Genomic DNA, 20,957 nt, shown 5'->3' with positions numbered 1-20,957 from the left:
GTCGCGTCTGGCGCATGCGCACGACGGAGCTCCCTCCGTCGTGCGCATGCTCAGTGCATAACATCGACCCACTTGCGAGCGGACAGCCGCTCGCGAGTGGGTCTGAATCAGGCCCATAGTCACAAATTGATTGGGAAAACAGCAAGCAATCCAATTTGGGCTAACTAGATGAAGATTCCAGCAACAGTTGTCAAATGTCCAAAACTTGAGCTGCTTGTAGATTTGAAGAGAGTATGATAGTTTGCAGGGCCACCATCAGGGGAAACTGTCGGGACAGGAATCCCGGGTCAAGACACTCAGACATAGAAGGGGTGCCTGCCCGCTCTTACCACTTGCTGTGCAACAAAATCAGAGGGGATGGCCCATCTGCTCCTATTGATTTTTCCCCGCTACTACCCCTGTGCAATGCAGTGTTACAGGACAGGCTGGACCGGGGGGCTGGGTGCAGCTGTGCTTTACATGTACATGGCACAACAGCGGGAGGCAGAGGAATGGATGCTACTCGTACCCGGCCAGTGGTTTGTTCCTCCCTGTGCCTGCACTGCTGAAGTAATCAGCAGGTTCAGGTTGGCATGAATTTGCTGCCAGGTCACCGGGACATGTCACATGATGTCCCAGTGCAATAAAGTTTTTATTGTTTTGATTTTGACTCTGCACACTGCCCCAGAAGAACAGAAAGGAGCCACCGCCAGCGCGATGAGCTCAGCACAGAGATCAGGCCAGGTTAGGAGAGGTAAGTGGCTGCTAGAGAGAAGGGGAAGTAGCTGAGGGAGGCCAAAGGGAGGGGGGTTGGAGGAGCTGGGGGAGGCCTAGACAGATAAAAGATGGTAGCTGAAATGGATGAGACAGCTGGGGAGACGTGGAGGTGAAGGGCTGGAGATATTCCACAATTTTTAAGATTAGCAGTAAAAGGCTGGGGCACAATAATCTTCATTAAGACACCAGTTCTATAAAAACCCATATTACCTCTGTTGCATAATGATGACGTTGGTTATATTCCTATGCAAACAGATGTCTTCCGGACCTTGTGATCGCCTACATGAATAGTGAATACTGACTGAAGTTCCCAACTGCCCAGGGAGGATCAATTACTTCAGGGGTTCCTCGTTGTAGGTAAGAAAAGTCTCAAGCCGACCGTTCTGTACCTAGGAGGGAAGAGGGGGGTATACAAGGCCCCCTGCATAGATCGCATTGATGGGAACAGGGGTGGGGGGGGGGCGCTTTGAGGTGATAAAAAATATATAGAGGAGCCTATGCTCATTAGATCACGGATATAAGGGCTGCAAATGTGTACTCCTGATGGGTTCACCTTCCTCTCCTATAATTAGAAAGTTTGTATAATATTGAGTACTCAGTTTTGGGGCACTCACCCCGATAACCTATCTTCAATAGATATTACAAATAAAAAAACACAACCAAAGAAACATATACAGTAGTGTTATATATCTGACAATATAAATTCAAAACACTGAAGAAAGGTGGTTCTTAGACCCCACACGCCATTCAAAATAGACAATATGCAGGGGAAAATTAATCCCTTTCCTATGGGTTTTCCCTTAATAGCGGTAGTTGTACCTCTATATATTGGGCAGTATCACAAGGTCTTTCAACATCAGATGGACCACTGGATGAAATATGGCATGTTTGTATACTTTCCAATCATCCTATTGCTGGGAAGACAGAAGGAGGGCTGGCTGGGGAGACAGATGGGGGACTGTAGAGACAGAAGGGAACTCTGTGGAACTGGAGGGACACTGCGGAGCTGGAGTTTTAGACACATGGGAGGGGAGGGGGGCCCTGCTTGTTTTGTCAGTCCTGGGGCCCACATTTTCTGATGGCAGCCCAGAGAGTTTCCTTAAATATAATTAGCATACAATGTAATAATGCTACTGCATGAAAGCCACAATGCTGAGGGTGTATGGTATCTAAGAGGAAATATATTTCCAAGATTTAAGCTGGCCACACATCTAATCAACTTTCATCCAACTAACCACCTGTCCAACTTTTGACCAACTTGTCTCACCAATTAATGTCCTATATACACCTAACCAATGTTTTTTATCAGACCAGCCAAACAGCCAACTTGTTCATCAGACCAAACAGCCAACTTTTTCATCAGACCAACTTTTCTACAACCAAGCAATTCTGACATCATAGAAATAAGCGTACACTTGTTCCTGGACTGAGCTTTGCATCAACCAGTCTGTTTCCTGACTACTCTTTCCATCTGTTTCCTTGGCACTGACTGTGACATTTGTTTCTGACCCCTTGCTAGTCCTCTCGATCCTCTTGATTGCTTTTCTGGTACTGCATCTGTGACTTCTGGTTTTGTTCCTTCCCTTGTCTGACTATTTACTTGCCCTGCACCAGGCCTGAGCTCTCTTCAGTTACACCAGCCCATCACACTAGGAATCCAAACCACAACCTGCGTACTGGGTGAAGTGGAGCCCAAACTCCCTTGCAGGGTTTCCTGGGGAAATCCACTAGTGCATTAGACTATGTGACTTTATTCTGGCTGGAGACAATCCTAGTTAGCAGAACAAAATGCATTAATCTGTCACACATCAGAGTCCATGACCCGGTTACCTGATCTGGCATTGTCACTTTGCAGTATCCATGTCCCTGCTGGCCACCAGTGGTACTCACAAAGTGTTCAATCACTTATCTGTAAGTGGCTGGCATTCCAATCCCGGCAGTACCTGCTGCTCTACCTAATGGGCACTGCCATTTTGGACTGTATCACATGATCCATTCTGTCTAAAGAGGTACCAGCAACTTCAGTCACATTTTCAGCCAAACCTATCAGCGCATATAGCATGCTATTTAAATCAGGAACAGTTGACAGCAAATTGCCAATACAACATTTCTTCCAATGTATCAGTACCTTGGTTACTGGTTCAGTACCTGCTCTAGTTTTGCTTCCCAGCATTCTACCTCAGTATTTTCCAGCAAACGTGCTTCAGTATTTGCTTCACAGCATTCACCCATAGTGGTCTATTCATTATCACTTAATTTCTACAAAAGCAGGTGAAAATTACATTTTTCACCTACTTTTGTAGAAATTAAGTGTCTGGGCCATTCATCAAAATGGTAAAGCAGGAGATATCACATATCTCAAGCTTACCTTTCACTTCTGATGTGGCTCACTGTCCCCATACACTAGTATGGGGACAAAAATTAATCAAGCTCCGAATATACAATATTTTCGGAGCTTGTCTGCGGGAGCATTCGCCATCTTCAGATGGCGTTTGATCCCACACTTGGCACTCACCCAACACTCCATCCAGCTCCTTCCACTGGACGCCGGGGTTTTATGAGCTTGTGAAATCTAGTTCACGCACTAGCATTACCTAGTCGACTAGGCAGTGCTAAATTTCACTGCTCCAAAAGGAGCAGTGAAGCCGCTTTGGGGAGACAGCTGATTTTCAGATCAGCTGTCTCTGCACTGGAGCAATGATGAATTGCTCCAGCACTTGCAGTTACTTAGTATGTTTATTATCAGGGACTGCTCGGACTCCAATAATTAACATAAAGAATAGACCCCTTTGTGTGTTCCAGCACATCTGCTCCAGTATATGCTCCACAGCATTCAGCCTCAGTGTGCTACAACACACCTGCTTCAGTATTTGCTTCACAGCATTTCACTCCAGTATAATCCAGAATACCTGCTCCTGTATTGCTTCACAGCACATATCACTGCAGCCTGCTCTATTAGTGCTCTAGCACCCAGTTCCAGTGTTTCCTGCAGTCTGCTCCAATTGTGCATCTAGCAACCGGTTCCAGTTTATTGGAGTCTGCTCTCAGATATCCTACATACTGCTACAGCCACAGGTTATCCTGCTAGCCTGCACCTATTCTCAATATCTGTCCTACCCATTCTGGAGCATCAGTCTTCTGCTACTACTAGTAGCCTGCATGAGTAATAGCATCCAGTTTCACTTACACTCCAGCACATACAGTTAGCCCAAGGTTCCCCGACCCAAATAAACAAACCCCTAGTGCCGTGACAAAATCTTTGTGACATATAACCTTTGAACCGTCTGGCTTGTGTTCTGGGCATCCTCTTCTTGAAAACCTGCGTGCCAGCATAGCTTATGTTCCTAACTTATTTGGCCTGATAACTTCTGTACCTAACTTTGGATTATTAACTGGACTTGCTTTGTCTAAAGGTGTATATCCACTACATGATGAAAGAACAATTGAACGATAACAACATCGTTATCGTTCAATCGTTCATTATACTGTGCAGTGGATAATGTGCCCACACTGAACGATATGTCATTCAGTGCAGGCACCCTCCCTAATCCCCGAACAAGCACAACCTGACATCACTGGTGATGTTCGCTTGGGAATGCCTCCGTTTGTGAAGCCACCCTCCCTGACTGCCTACCAAACGGGGCGAGCTGTCAATCACTATCGACAGGTCACCCCCTTTGGTGCGAGACCCAGAGCAACGGAGCACCCATCGCTAGCCGGGTCTCGTGCATGCGCATGATGGAGCCGGCTCCGTCGTGCGTATGCCCAGTGGGCAAACATCGACCTGGTTGCCAGTGCTCAGGCCCTCAGTTCCTAATAATTTTTTATAGCGCTTTGAATAACTATTAGCTACTCCATGAATTAATAAATTGATAGCTCTCTTTTTTTTTTAGTGGGAGAATTGTCACACCTAAGGTGAGTAAGATGAGTAAGGACTGGCTGTTTGTCCTTTTTTGTCACTTCAACTGTCAGTCCCTTTATAACTGTGTCTTAAAAGGTTGAGAACCTTGTTAGAATCAGTTAATGCTCGCAAGAAACTACCAATCCCCTGTTTTCCCTCTAATCACTTTCGTAGCAGTGAATCTTAGCACTGCCGATTCTGACTTTGCAGTGGTAGTGAGCCTGCGTGAACTGGGCTTCACACAGGTGCACAAAGCCCTGGCGTCCAGCGGAAGGAGTCGGACAGGAGGGGAGGGATCTGAAAGGATCCCTCCTCACAACCAGGGACTCCTCTTAGGGAAGGAGCCGGGTGCGGGAAACGTGAATGCTCTCTCAGTCGAGCTCAGAAAATATTATATTTTCAGAGCTTGATAAATTTAGGCCCCTATAGTAGTGCCAGATAGGGGCAGAAAGGTAAGCAGGAGATATCAGTGATAACTTCTGCATTACCTTTATAATGAATGGCCCCTATGCTTCCTTTCTACAAAAGTAGGTGAAAATGAAAAGGGGCAGACTAAATGGGCCAAGTGTTTCTTATCTGCCATCAAATTCTATGTTTCTATGTTAATTTTCACCTGCTTTTGTAGATATTAATTGATGATGAATAGACTCCTTAATAACTGTAGTAATTTCTTATAAGATCTATGCATGAAATAAGTTTCCTTTTGGTAAGTATAGTAAGAAATATTATAGGTGGTGAAAAGTGACATTTCCAAAACTGTTCATATTCATCTAATTCTACAATTGGGCTTGAGGTACCACATGCTTGGCCAGTAAAAGTGTTCCATTTGAAATTCACCTAATAATTTTAGTTCCTTCTGGATTTCCCTGTTCTACCACAACCACACCACATAGATGAATAAATAGACACTGTTGTTGTCTCATCCCTATTATAGACTACAGTTGTTCCACATTCACAAATACAGTAGCAACGCAAAAGCAGAGATTTTATTGCCGGAACTTTGCACTTCTTCAAACAATATGCCCTGATCTGCGGCAAAACTCAATTTGTAACAAATTTCCATGAACCTTCGTTCATACATCATTTTAAGTTTAATAAGTCTTTATTATTTGTAAATGTGATTATCACCAGTATAATTGAGCACAGGCAGCTAAAATTAGATACTAGTCCAAATATATGCAGTAGCCTTGATCTAGGTATAAGTATAGACAACATGTTACTAAATGTAAATTATAATGGGCAGAAAAGGCGATTGGCTTAATGCAGTAGAAGGAAAAAGCATTTACTATGTTCTAATTAAGAACATGGTAATACGAAGCACTGAACCGTGGTAACCCAATGCTTAGTGTTATAGCCTCAGGAGGTCTTTAAATGTATGAATAAATCTGGCCCTAAGCTAATTGAGGGATATTTTTTGGGTGGTGGGGGTAATTAAATGTTATAAAGAAGAGTAGTATACTTTCTGTCTGGATATTTAATAGTGTTAGTGACAGTGCTAAAATTTCCTCAGGAAACCAAGCCACGTTTCTAGCAAGCCTTATATATAGTCCATGGAAAACTGCATCCGTAAGTACTGAATTATGTCACTTTCGGTATGTGTCTGTCTTCCCGTTAAAAACATCATATTTGTTTTTGGCCAAAATAATGTGACACTTCCAGAGTGATCTGACAAACTAATTGATTTCCTCACATCCAAAAGAAACTGAAATTTCAATTCCACCACACTATGAATTGTGACAGCTAGACACAATGAAAAATGTCTTCTTAAATGAACTATTAATTCATATGGAGTATTTTTTCATTCTCAATTCATTGTACTCATGTCGCTTCATCAAGAGATAGGCTGGTGATGTCATCTGTTAGGGTGGAAGTGTTTCACATTGACATAAATCTTGTAGTGCAAAAGGTTAAGCAGACACAGTACCATATAATAATAAAACATGAATAGCAAGCAGTGGCAGCACCAGAAGAGAGCCTGCAGCGCAGTCCAAAATTCAAATAGGGGAGCTGCACCAACTGCCACCCCAAACGCTTCTGAACATCGTCGGCTGGGACTCATTAGCAGTTGGTGTGGCTGCCCTATTTGAATATTGGACTGTGCTGCGGCCCCACCTCTGGAGCTGCCACTGGTTATGAATGTAATACAACATCATTACAATGGATATACCAGAAATATGCAGGGGAGGCATGACAATCTTTGGCCGGGGTGACAAACACAAGCAAGTTGCCCAAGTTTTGTATTACTTCCTGTATCAAATTCAACTTATCTTAAAAGGGTTTTGCTGAGAAATTTAGCAATTAATACAGAAAAAATTATTTGCTGTTTAATATCTTAAGGAATGTTTTATGTTTTTGCTATGCTATGTGTTGCAGAATATTTTTTCCAACCAATGTAATATTCGTCCTATTGTGCTGCATTAAATTTTCTACATAGATCACTGGTTGTCCTTGTAAATCTTGGGGGTAAGATGTCATATACTTGCATGTTCTAGAAATTCATTGCAGAATTTTGCAGTTCATCATCTTTTTAAAAAAGCTTTTGTTTAAATATTTCCAAAATTTGTTCCATCAAAATAGTTTTCTGGGTATAACAGAGTTTTATTTTCCCAATGAGGGTATTTTGGTGACTGTTTAATGAGGTTTATTTTTATGTTCCTTACCACTGACTTAAGATTGTTATAAATCAACAGCATCATTTTGTATCTGACATATATCCTGTTCTTGATGTAGGAATGACTGAAGAGTATTTCTTGCCAATAACCAAGCATTGATTCCATTTCAGATATGGTAACAAACCTGCCTACTTTCACCTGGCAGCACTTTATCATATATATGGTTGGCACTGTGAGGGATATGGGGCCAGAGAGCTGCAAGCTGTGGGGGCAAAGCAGTATGAATGCAACCTTGAAACATAGAATTTGACAGCAGATAAGAAGCACTTGGCCCATCTAGTCTGTCCCATTTTTAAACATACTATTACATCAACCCTTATTGATCCTTACTTCTTCTGAAGGATATCCTTATGTCTATCCCATACATGTTTAAATTGCTCTACTGTCTTAGCCTCTACCACCCCTGATGGGAGGCTATTCCACTTGTCCAGTACCCTTTCTGTGATTTAGTTCTTCCTCAAATTTCCCCTGAACCTACCACCCTCCAGTTTTAGAACATGTCCTCTTGTTCTAATACTTCTCTTTCTTTGAAGAATGTTTCCTTCCTTTACCTTGTTAAAACCCTTTATATATTTGAATGTTTCTATCATGTCCCCCCTATCCCTTCTCTGCTCCAAACTATACATATTAAGATCATTTAGTCTTTCCTGGTATGTTTTGTGATGTAGACCTTGCACCATTTTAGTTGCTCTTCTGTGTACAGTATCTAATGTATTAATATTCTTCTGATATGGCCTCCAGAACTGAACACAGTATTCGAGATGAGGACGTACCAATGACCTATACAGTGGTATTATCACTTCTTTCTTTCTGCTACTGATTCCTCTCCCTATACAACCAAGCATCTGACTTGCCTTCCTCATTGCTTTGTTACAATGTTTGCTTGCCTTTAAGTCACCTGAAATAGTGACTCCTAGATCACTTTCCTCTTCAGTACTTTCCAGTATAGTGCCATTGATACTATATTTAGCCTTTGGATTTTTGAGAACCAAGTGCATGATCTTGCATTTTTTGGCATTAAACTGTAGTTGCCACGTTCTTGACCATTCCTCTAGTCTACCTAGATCATCAATCATTTGGTTTACCCCTCCTGCTGAGTTTATGTCCTATAGACTGTTCCATGGGAATATGATTGACTTGAAGATATTAGGTTAAGATGCCTAAGTTGACTAGCTTTGATGGAGGCAATAATCTGCAGGATCTGCCTGGGGAAGTGACTTGACATTTACACTTTACTGGCAAGACAATGGGATTCCTTTGAATAAGATGATCAAAAACTGTTCTGTGGATTCTGCATCTGGTTGCACAATATTGCAGGTTTCACCATAGGAATTTTGCCTTTAGTGTTTCCAGTCAGCCTCAACCACACCACACAACAACGATACTTGACCATCTTTTACAGCTCTATTCATATTCATTCAAATGTGCTTAAACCCTAATAATTGTATCTTTATAGACATAATTTTTCTTTCCTCACACAAGAAGGTTTAGGATCCTCCTTGAAGTGAGCTAAATTTTTAGAGTGCTCTACAGCAATATTCTGATGTGTCCCCAAAGGTTTCTAGGATGCCAGTTCATATTCACATCATTCTGGGTATTCAAAGTCCTGGCAGTGTAGGTGATCAGACTGCAAGTAGATCATTACAGATTCCACAGAGGGAAGCAGCTTTAGGACTTTGTCAGGGCTCCTCAATATCCAGGCCCTGTAGCTGCTGCCACCCTTATTGCCACAGTTGTTATGCCAAAGGGCCCCTTTGTGTCCTAGGAGTATTTGTACTAAGGCAAACATGGAGGACAGTGTGGGACATTTCTACTCATTGCTCAATATTTGCCTTAGTACATACAGTAGAGCACAATGTTCCTCTCTGCTGCTTTGCACAGCTCACCTCCCAAGGTCAATGCTACAACATGCATACATAATGTGATTAGTCATTACTATGTGCCATATGCACCGCTCCCTTTCTGCCTCAATGTACTGAAATCCATCTTTTGGGGCAGAGTTGTGTTGTATTTAAGAAATAATTCTCTGCTCTAAACTTAGAAAACTTTGGTGGCTCAAGGGCTCTTTTATATTAAGACATAGGGTCTTTAATGTCTATGTTGAAAATAAGGCAGCTACAGTATTCACCAATGTGATTCTTTGTAAATTATCTCTATGATTCAGAGCCATAACTAGACTTTTTGGTGCCCTGTGCCAGAAAGAGCACTGGTGCCCCCTAATTTTTCAAAAGTACATAATGCACCCAAAAAAGGGCCATGGCTTCATGGGGAAGGGCCAGGGAAGAGATAGGAGAGTCCAGGAGATACTGGGGATGAAGTAAGAGGAAGCTACAAGCAAGGATGATAATAAACAGAAATTTGACAGGCCCAAACAGCGCCCCTAGCTATGGCCCTGCTATGATTCCTATAGAACAACACAAAACTTCTCCAAAATCTGGGGTAAGAAAACAACTAGCGAGTGGTGGATCCAGGTGCAACAATATGCCCCCCCTCGCACACCCTCCCCTAACACACACACAAATGCAGGCCTCCCAACATTGCAGAGGACGGTTTTTGGGGTCTTGTGCAGTCACTGAAGGCTCGCAGCCTGCAGGTGGGCAAGTGGGACAGTAACCAATGAGTCGGACTGTCGCGCTGAATGGAGACAGAGATATATGTGAAAATGAGCATAATGACTTATGTAAAGTATAGATTAGATTCCCACAGCTATGCGAGCGGCCAGAAGGCTGCTCTAAAAAACAAGAAGGCCGGCCCTAATTCAGAACGAGCGCTCTGTCAGAGCGTCCGGCTCTGAATCAGGGCCACTGTGTTTCTAGGATGGATGTTAGGTGTCACCTAACGTTTTGTGACCTGTATAAAAAGTCTATGGCCAAAAATCGCCTTGATGGCATCTAATCTTATATTTTAGAGTAAAACATATCTAGTAGATTTAATTTTACATGTTTACCTGTATATCATTTTAAACCCGGTAAAATGTGAATTTTGATTGCAATTATTTAAGCTACAATATTTCAGCCACAAGAACATATACAGATATGTACACTAATAACACTAGATATACCTCCTCATTCTCTTCATGCACATAACTGCCACAGTGTACTGTACACAAGGCAGCGTTATAGGTAAAGTGGAAGATAATGGGCTTGCACATTAATGGGCGCTGAACTAGACACGGGCTCATTTTTCAAATCATGTCATCTCTAAGGTTTGAATAAAATGTAATGGCGAGGATGAGCGTGGATTTATCTCAGCCATTATCATTTGCCTCCTCAGCTATATTTGTGTTGACTTGTACAGTCTAAAAAGATGACAGTCTTCTTGCCTGTGAATCAGTCAAAGTGATAATACATAGCGTGTTACACTGTCGGTGACAGGTTCTGTACTCCTGGCTGGCATATGAAAGGAAAGCATCTCTTTCCGTCATTTCAAATGCTATAATCTGACAAGAATAAAGAATCTGGCAGAGGGGACATCACAAACCCTGTCTGTTACAATTTTATGAGATAAACCACAGTTTCCAGAGTGTCTTGTATAGAGAATTAGTGTCATTCAAACTTCTCCTTTTTCCCCCTTTAAAGTAAGCCGTTTTATTTTTTTATTTTTTTAAGCAGCTGATATAAATGTCTAATTTCTTTGTGTTATTTTTCTTACGGTTACTGCTTAGTGTTTTCATGTGGTAATATATTTTCAGCTAAACATGGCAGACGTTAATTACTGCACAAGTCCTATCCAGCACATGTGACAGGAATGTGATCGCTAACGATATGTTGTACAGTATATAGCACTCAGCTCTTCCAGGAAATGGTGCAGCTACAGGTTTCCATGCAAAAAAATCCACTGGGTCTCTCTCATAACTTCTGTTAGGCTTTAAAGATCAGTATGAAGTGGATTAGTCTATTATTTTATTATTCTTATTCTTCTTCTTATTATTATTATCCAGAGCTGCCTAATCTTTCACAATGCTAAGGAAACTCCCAGAAAACAGCGAGATCTTATAGGTAATTTTCCTAAAGGGTTCTTACTCCTGGACAGGACATGCTTTGATGAAAGTCATGTCAAGTCCCACCCACCTTTCAGGACACTGGGTAGGGTCGTGATGCCAAAATTAGAAGCTTCATACAGCTTATCCCACCCACTTGATGAATCCAATGGCGTAATCAAACAGCACCGTCCTCAGTGAATGCTGAATGGATAGAGACATGATGATAAAATTAGTGTCTACATACAGTACTCCTTTCCTCACTCGTTTGATGATTCAAATGGTGTCATAAAGTAAATAAACAAATATATACATAGTATGCATGTATTTGGGCCCATATGGTCAAACGGCATGTTTCACTGAATCTTCCAATACAAAATAAAAAATATGAACACAATCTGTACATTGTACAAATGTAAACATTACATATTCCTAAACATTTTAATACATGCACAAAAGATTCATTTATTGTTACTTATTTGAGCCATTAATATTTTATTATTTTAAAGCCTATAACAATGACAAAATCATCAGGCCTTCAATTAAGCCAGGCAAAGACAATTCCAGATAATGACTATGACCCTTCTAACCTGTCAGGATGTTGTGTCTTCTCCAAGCAGCCAACCATGGGTTCCTCTAGGCAGCTGGCTGAAGATCTGAATATATAGATAACTGATGGCTACAAAACAGGAGAATGACTATTAAGCATTACTATATGGACAACATTGAATTTCCACTGTCAAAAATATCATTAGTAATTTCTGTAGTCAGTTCACCAATTAATTGTGTTCAGTCTGTTAAAATTAACAATACAATGGTACTATTTATGAAAGATTTGTAATGCTTACGTTTGTACCCTACAGAGGTTGTATTAAGACTTTAGAGGTAAGTCTGTAATAGCCTACTACAAGTTGCAGGCAGCTTTGAGATTTCATCGATTTAGCAACTAGATTTAATGTGGAAATTAAAAAATAAAATAAAAAATAACCTGGGTTTGATTGTTTCCAAAACTGCCAGTTTAAATGTAGCTGCTAAATTGTCAAACGCTAGATTATCCCTACAACTCACAGACTATTACTGTATGTATACCCCTTAGAGCAGAGGCCATGTACTGTACATAGGGTTTCGTATACCTGTATGTACAGTATGTATGTATATGTTTTTTCATACATAAATGACAGTAACATTGTGGGTGATTTTTTTTTTTTACTTTTCAAAGATATCAGCAGATGTGAAAAATAGTCCAAAAGGTGTATATGTATATATATATATATATATATATATATATATATATATATATGTAAACAGCGGGATGGCGGCACTCAATGCAAATAAATAGATTCTGCAGGCAGGTTGTTCACCAACGTTTCAATACATGTTGTATTTTCGTCAGGGTGCAAGACATAACAAACATAAACTTACTAGCTTAAATCCCCCTGTGGACTGTCGATGGCGCCGAGACGCTGGCGGGTCACGTCAAGCGTCGTGACGTCATCAGTATCGCGGCGTAACGGAGGTCAAACCACGTGATTTCCTCAACAGTGAAGTCAAAAGTCGTTGCTAGGATACATAAACAGGAAGCATAGTTTAATCGAGAAGCGAACAGCATAAATAAATAAATAAATAAGCGGGTGATCAGATAAATCCTGCACATGCCAAAAAACACTAATGCTGCACAGAAAAAGACCAACCCCAATGTAGAATGTATATGCCATCCTCACAAATAGATAAGCCTATACTGAATATATTGGCTGAAGGAACACACACAAAAAATATACTATCAGTACTGCATGCAGAATGCAGCGAACTGCTAGCCAGCGAGAAATGTATAATCAAAGCAACAAAAATTATATAAAAAAATTATATTAAAACAGATAACAGAAAACATGAAAATAAATCTTAATGACAAATGAAACGTACATCCAAAAAATCATAATACTAATACCAAAAAAAGGGAAAAATTGAAAAATTGAAAGAATAAAGTTACTCATTCAAAGAAAACAAGATAGGCCCAAATTCTCGTTGAGGCCTTTAGGTGATAATGTCCCCAAACGATGGATCCATCTGCTTTCAGCCTGTAGTAACAACACAGAGCGGTTACCGCCCCGTTTTGGTATAGGTATATGGTCAATTTTGCGGTATCTCAAAGTTGCTAGACTGTGTCCAGCTTCTACAAAATGTCTAGCAACAGGGTGTTCACTCCGTCCAGAAGTAAGGGCCAAACGGATGGTAGACCGATGTACGGCCATCCTCTCTTTAAAGGCACTCTCTGTTTTTCCCACATAATTCCACATCACATCCTGAAAACTTTGGATTATCTGTGATCATTTTGCGAACCGCATTCAATCCTGCCTCATGTGGGATCAAAGTGATAGATTGTAATTTTTGCAAAAGATCACTTGTATCCTTGATATAACTTCTACTAGCTTGCACATATGGTTGTAGGAGAGAGTCCAAAAATTTTGAAACAGATTGATACAGAGAACCTCTCGCCGAGATAATCGGTCTTCCGATTGTAACAGCGGGCACCTGCGATCATCTGTTATTGTTGCTGCTAGTGAAGGAGTGCTGCCTGTGTCTGCTTTGTATATATATATATATATATATATATATATATTTAAAACGTAAAACTATAAGTAGGTCATAAACAATATGGACCACATGTAATAGGGTAAGAGTTTAGAAAATCTGAGAGTGTAGCTGTAAATTCTCACACTGTTTAAACCCGGCAAATGTAATAGAGTCTGAGAACAGGCAAACTCACATGTTTTTCGACTCAAAAAACTCTCACGATTTAAACTCTTATGTTTTCCCGTTTCAAAGAAAAAACTCAACCACTGTGAGGTTACTGCTAAACACTGACATTTTCTAAACTCTCGCCCTATTACATTTGGCCCTGTGTGTCAGCAAAATCACCAAATTTGTACAGGTATTCAGAACTAACTAACCAACCTATTTCAGTGTTGTAAGCAACATTTCATGGCAATGTCCGAGGCTTGCTATACCTGCAAGAATGGAGAAGAAACACAAAAAGAAACTTCTGCACAAGTCAAAATTCTACGGGCCAAATGTAATAGGGTGAGAGTTTAGAAAATGTGAGAATTTAGCAGTAAAATCTCACGTTGTTCGAGTTTTATCTTCAAAATGGCAAAACATCTGGATGAGAGTTTACATTGTAAGAGTTTTTTGAGTCTATAAACATGTGACTTTGCATGTTATTGGACTCTAATTATATTGGCCGAGTTTAAAAAGTGTGAGAGTTTACTGCTACAGTCTGACAATTACTAAACTCTCATCCTATTACATTTGGCATTGAATTTGTAATTCTTAAACAGTTCTCTTAAGATCTCAGGGGTGCTGCCTATGACAACCAACAAAACGGATAACAAACAAAATGTGATTAAAAGACAGTATAAATATTATTTAATTCACATTTCTATTCTTTATTAACACAATTTGTATGTAAGTGTTTCTATGTATGCTGGCTGTCTTTTAATCATATTTTACTGGATATATTTTATTGAGATTTATTAAAAGTTATATTTTATATACAATTTGTGCACCATACAAAACAATCCTTTTTCTTCTTGTTTGTTATCAGAATTGAGAATAAACAAAGCTACTGGATTTTTTATTTACTATAATGCAGAAGGAAAAGGCATTACTCCACACTCAGGAGTAGGTCTACCCAGTGGGAGAGTGCATGGACAGAGGCAAGATGGTAGGCGAGAGGAGAGAGAAGGAGAGGGGAAGAGGAAGTAAGAATGACATACAGGGTTGTAAGTAGGCCTTACAAGTAATAGAAAACAGGAATCTGGAAAAACTCAGAAGAAGAGTTACAGTATGTAAGTTGAGAAAAGCCTAGGACAAACGGTCTGGAGGTAGTAGTGAAATGATTAGGAAGCACCAGGAGGGGTTTTCGAGGATGGTATCTGGGCCTCATTTAAGCTTTTTAATTGATGTGGTGAAATTGAATTTTGTTTGGAAGGTTATAGCCCCTGTTCAGGCCTGCAAAGGAAATTGGCCACTGTATGCAAAAAGGAATCTATACCCTTCTAGAGCCAAGCATGTCCCGTGTTGCAATCCAAAGGAAAAAGTGGATGTTTCCATAGTGGACAAAGTGGGGAAGGGTATAGTACCAGTGTGCATTGTTTATTTCATTTGTTTATTTAATTTAATTTAAAATGGATACATGGGACATTGTGGATGATTTAATTGGGTAAGATAGTAATTAGAATTTTATCCTGGAGATTAGAGGTAGAAGATGTATGATCTTTGTCGTGAATGAGTCTGGCAACAGAAATCACAGTCATAGGGGTAGGGGAAGGATTAGTAACAAAAAAGTAGGGCCATACAAAATAGTCACAGCTACAACCGAAACATGGTGCAGCCAGGCTCTCTTTATAATCTAATGTATGTAGGAGCCTGAATTTCCTATGTGGTGATGATCACACTCTTCATACCATGGCTCGAAACCTCTCATGATCGCTATAATATTGAATGGTTTACAGTGTGGACAGGTAAATTAAAGAAACAGACTTGCTACAGCTAAGATGTGATATGAGACAAATGTACTAAGCTGTGGCGAGATAGAAAGCGGAGAGAGATAAAGTACCAAACAATCAGCTCCTGTCACTTTATAGGCTGTGTTTGAAAAATGACAGTTAGGAGCTGATTGGTTGGTACTTTATTTCTCTCCCCTATAATGAGTGTGATGTCTCAAATTCCTTGTAAATTGATTTGCTGAATATTTGTTTAGTCCACAAAACTGAATGTCTTATGTAATAAATGAGGACCACATGCTAATGATTGGTTATCATTGTTACCTATCTTCTAATTAGTTAATGACTCTGAGCTGAAGATTAGATCACTGTTATCAGAGTTTTGGTTATCTACATGTGTGCATAACTCAGAGTAATATAAGCTGGAAAACTAATGATAGATCCCAACTTGCATTTGGTACGTAGAATACTTGCACAAAGTACAGTAACTGTCATTGACATTTTTTCCAATGATATAAACAACATTTATAAATCAGCATAAATGCATATATATATTTTTTAGAACATATAAGTAGGATAAATTGTAGTATATGTTCAACCGCATGACCCTAAACTGCTTACAAAATGAAAACTGCATGCAAAAAAATATGTAAATATTCACGAAAATGTAAGCACAGCAAAACAATTTAGCCATGGGCCAACTGTTTTATCATTAACTGTTTTCAATTAATGTATCGGATTCCATTTAGGCTCTGTAAATTATATGCTAATTAACACTATGTTCTTTAAGGTATTAACATAAAAATCAATTAGTTAAAAGAGGTGTAAACCATTCTATGATATTCGAAAGAGAACTGGTGGCTGAATAAATGTGTCACATCTGGTATTAATTTATTATTTAAAAACACGTGTAATCTATTCAGACAACACATTACAGATGCTGCAGAAAAATGTATATATATATATATATATACATATATACTGTGTGTATATATATATATATATATATATATATATATATTGTGATATAGTCGGGGTAGGGGGTCCCTCTCCTTTGGTAGATGGACACCTTCATACACACAGCAGCCAGAAAACAGCACACCAGTCCAGGGTTTTCATTCAAGCTCGTCGGAACCAGTTTTATTGTACAATATAAACAACAACATAAACAAAACATAAAAATAAATCCTAGCCTGTCTGGGCACTAACTAGACAGGTTATTCCCTCTCTGCAAGTGGCAGTGCCTATTGCCTTACCACAGACACAAACACAGCACTTTCAAATATCACAGTGTCTCTGAAAAAACCTCAGTGTCTGTTCTTCCCAGGGTATGTGAGACACTGAACCAAAACCTAACACAGCTTATCTGAGCCACTTCCAGGTGCAACTACTAATCAGCCTGCTCAGACTGAAATGCCCAACACCTGGAATGGCCTATGGATGGAGCCCTCCCTCTTCTCACATCCACACCCCCCAGGACCCTTTATCCGGCTTTTACCAAAAGCCGACACATCTGGTCTGTTTGGCATAACAGTCTTTCCTGGTTTTTTTTTAAAACACATATGAAAAGAATCTGGGACACACATATATGCCATCCCAGACTTCTCCAGTGCTTCTATCACATATCCCCCCTTTGTTTCGACCTGTGGGGCAGAACAACTACAACCCCCAAACAATAAACATGCGACAAAGCATCTGCATTGGCCAGCTGGCTTCCTGGCCTGTGTTCGACTGAAAATTTTAAGTTTTGCAATGCCAAGAACAACCTTGTAATTCTCCCATTGCTCTCTTTGTTCTCTGACATCCATTTCAAAGGGGCATGGTCAGTGATCAGCCTGAACTTCCTTCCCATCAAGTAGTACCTGAGAGTTTCTAATGTCCACTTTATGGCCAACGCTTCTTTCTCGACCATAGCATACAGTAGTTTCTCTCATGTACATTCATTTTCCAGCTTAAGTAACAAATAGGGTGTTCTTCACCTTCTTTGCTCTGGGACAGGATCACTCCTATTTCTACATCTGATGCATCAGTTTGCACAACAAACTCCCTGTCAAAATCAGCGGTCATCAGAACTGGTTGGGTACACAATGCAATTTTTAACTCCTGAAAAGCCTTCTCTGCTTCAGGACTCCATTTAAACATGACTTTCTGTTTGCCTTTAGTAAGGTCAGTCAGTGGGACTGCAATGGTGGCAAAATTGGGTATAAAACTCCTATAATACCCAGTAATCCCTAAGAAGGCTCTCACCCGCTTCTTATTCAGGGGTCGTGGCCAGTTTTGTATTGCCTCAATTTTATTAAACTGTGGCTTTATCAAACCTCTGTCAATGGTGTATCCAAGATACTTTACTTCTTCCATCCATAGGCAACATTTTTTTTGGGTTGGCTGTCAATCCTGCCTTATAGATGGAGTCCAACACTACTTGTACTCTGGGCAAGTGAGACTGCCAATCAGGACTATGAATGACCACATCATCTAGATAAGCAGCAGCATACTGTCTATGGGGCCTTAGAATTCTGTCCATCATCCTTTGAAAGGTAGCCTTTGCCCCATGTAACCCAAAGGGCAACATCTTGTATTGGATCAGAAAAAGCTGTCTTTTCTTTGGCATTCTCAGTTAACGGCACTTGCCAATACCCTTTGGTTAAGTCTAGAGTGGTCAAATACCTCGCTGTTCCTAGTCTTTCAATTAGTTCATCCACCCTATCAGTAGCTCCAATTATTCTTTCTGGTTCTAAGGCTCTAGAAAAACCTCTTAGTTTATCAGCTGATTCATGTTTCTTCTTTGAATTGCTGTCTTCAGACTCGCTGTCTGATACAGACTTTTGCTTGGCTCCATCTGTTGGTTTTTCTTTGCCGGCCTTCTGAGAATTGAGAAAGGCTTCAATCAACTCTGGACAGTCTAAGTTTTCTTCAGGTTCCCAAGTGTTATCTGCATCTGTGAAACCTTTCCACTTCAAGTAATATTCCACCTTTCCATTAACAACACGTCTGTCTAGAACTTTTTCTACAACAAATTCCTCAGGCTTCACCTCCTCAACTTTCTTGCCCTTTCCATTTTGCTTCTTCCCCATTTTCTGCTTCTCCAGACTGTGTTGCATTTAATACCTGTTATCTGGTCACCTTATCGCTCTGCAGCACTATGTAGGCCTCGCTGGTTTCCTGTTCTGTGCCCGGTGCTGCTGCTACTTCAGTCCGCTTACTACAAAGTCCTCCAGACTGGACTACTAGCTGTTGTACCACCTCTCTTAAGGCCTGGCGGGTTTCCTCTATGGCGACTTGCTGAGTTCTGTTAGTTTCCTGCTGAGCTCTGGTAGCTTCTTGCTGAGCCCTGGTAGCTTCTTGCTGAGCTTTGTTAGTTTCCTGCTGAGTTTTGTTAGCTTGGAGCAAGGCCTTAACAATGTCCTCCATGTTGTCTTTAGGTGTAGGTTGGAAGGGGAATCTGGCTTCTCTAAGCATCTACCGATGCTACCTTCATGGATTTCATAAAACACAGGTTGACATCCAAACAACAAATTGGTGTCTGTCACTTTAAATTAAAAAAAAAATAAATTTCCACTTGCTGCAGTTTTCCGTGTGTCTGCCCGCATTCTCCTCCACTTGTGATATAGTCGGGGTAGGGGGTCCCTCTCCTGGGGTAGATGGACACCTTCTTACACACAGCAGCCAGGAAACAGCACACCAGTCCAGGGTTTTCGTGCAAGCTGGTCGGAACTGGTTTTATTGTGCAATATAAACAAAATAAACAAAACATAAAAATAAATCCTAGCCCGTCTGGGCACTAACTAGACAGGTTATTCCCTCTCTACAAGTGGCAGGGCCAACTGCCTTACCACGAACACAAACACAGCACTTTCAAATATCACAGTGTCTCTGAAAAAACCTCAGTGTCTGTTCTTCCCAGGGTATGTGAGACACTGAACCAAAACCTAACACAGCTTATCTGAGCCACTTCCAGGTGCAACTACTAATCAGCCTGCTCTCAGACTGAAATGCCCAACACCTGGAATGGCCTATGGATGGAGCCCTCCCTCTCTTCTCACATCCACACCCCCCAGGACCCTTTATCCGGCTTTCACCAAAAGCCGACACTTCCGGTCTGTTTGGCATAACAGGCTTTCCTGGGTTTTTTGAAAACACATATGAAAGGAATCTGGGACACACATATATGCCATCCCAGACTTCTCCAGTGCTTCTATCACAATATATATATATATTGCTGTTTATTATTTAGTTATTTATTTTATCTAATGGGTAGATGTTTTACTCATCACTGTACAGAAGACATTTCAGGCAGAGTCAGGATTGTGAGGGAGCACATGTTCTTTGCAGCATTTATGGTTGGCGTTAGCTCTGCTGAGACTGGGAATCCAATAGACTTTGTGGCATAACCAGTAGCTACCACAATGAAACGGTCTTCCTCACAACGCCTCAAGCCAACAACTGCTTTAAGTTGGAGTATAAAAAAATGGTCAAGTGCAGGTAGTAGAGCCATAGAAGAGTCTGTGAAAAGCAAAAAGCAATGGACCATTTCACAAATTTGTGTGTTAATCCATGTAATTGGCAATGTTAATCTTCTCTGCATCAATCCAATTTTAGTATATTCCGATGGTCAGAAACAATTGTCACGATCAAGCATATAAGTGAGTTATGGCTTTTTTGCTCAAAAGGTCCACCTGACTGTAAATACTGTAACTGAATAGGGGGAACAGAAAGACTTTATAAGGGCCCAGAGTGATATCACAGATATTTCTCTAATGAAGAATGTTAAACTGATGGATAAAAGCAGACAAACAGGGCACAAGATTTTATATTAACTGCTTACATTAACCACGTCAAATTTTCTCCAAAAATACTTATTGTACCAGCTTTGATAATTATTAAATCACTAGACACGCCAAAGTAAGCGCTGAATTATTTTTATGGAAGAGGTCCCAAATGCTTTTATGTTAGCATTTACTTATGTGTACAATTAGGGTGACATGCAGAAATACTGTAGAAAAGCTCTGCACTTCGGTAAATGCCCTGTAATATACAGTATATACGCATTTGACAGTCTCTCTCCTACTAACCAACCCCTCTCAGACCAAGCTTCAGACCCTGGTTATTGCAATGGCAACCCGGGTCTTGGCTTGGTGTGAAAGAGT

General features: G+C 40.5%; 2 pseudogenes; both read right to left on the bottom strand.

Moving 5' to 3' along the window:
- Nucleotides 1-14,285: 14,285 nt before the first annotated feature.
- On the bottom strand, nt 14,286-18,884 carry LOC148453522 (chromobox protein homolog 3 pseudogene; annotated as a pseudogene).
- A 1,442-nt stretch (nt 18,885-20,326) lies between these two features.
- Nucleotides 20,327-20,427, bottom strand: LOC148453521 (U6 spliceosomal RNA; annotated as a pseudogene).
- Between the last annotated feature and the right edge of the window lie 530 nt (nt 20,428-20,957).

This window comes from Taudactylus pleione, unplaced genomic scaffold, assembly GCF_031769625.1.
Source record: "Taudactylus pleione unplaced genomic scaffold, aTauple2 ptg001137l, whole genome shotgun sequence".
Lineage (NCBI taxonomy): Eukaryota > Metazoa > Chordata > Amphibia > Anura > Myobatrachidae > Taudactylus > Taudactylus pleione.
The sequence above is the reverse complement of the archived record's forward strand: the minus strand, read 5'-3'. Positions and strand labels throughout refer to the sequence as shown.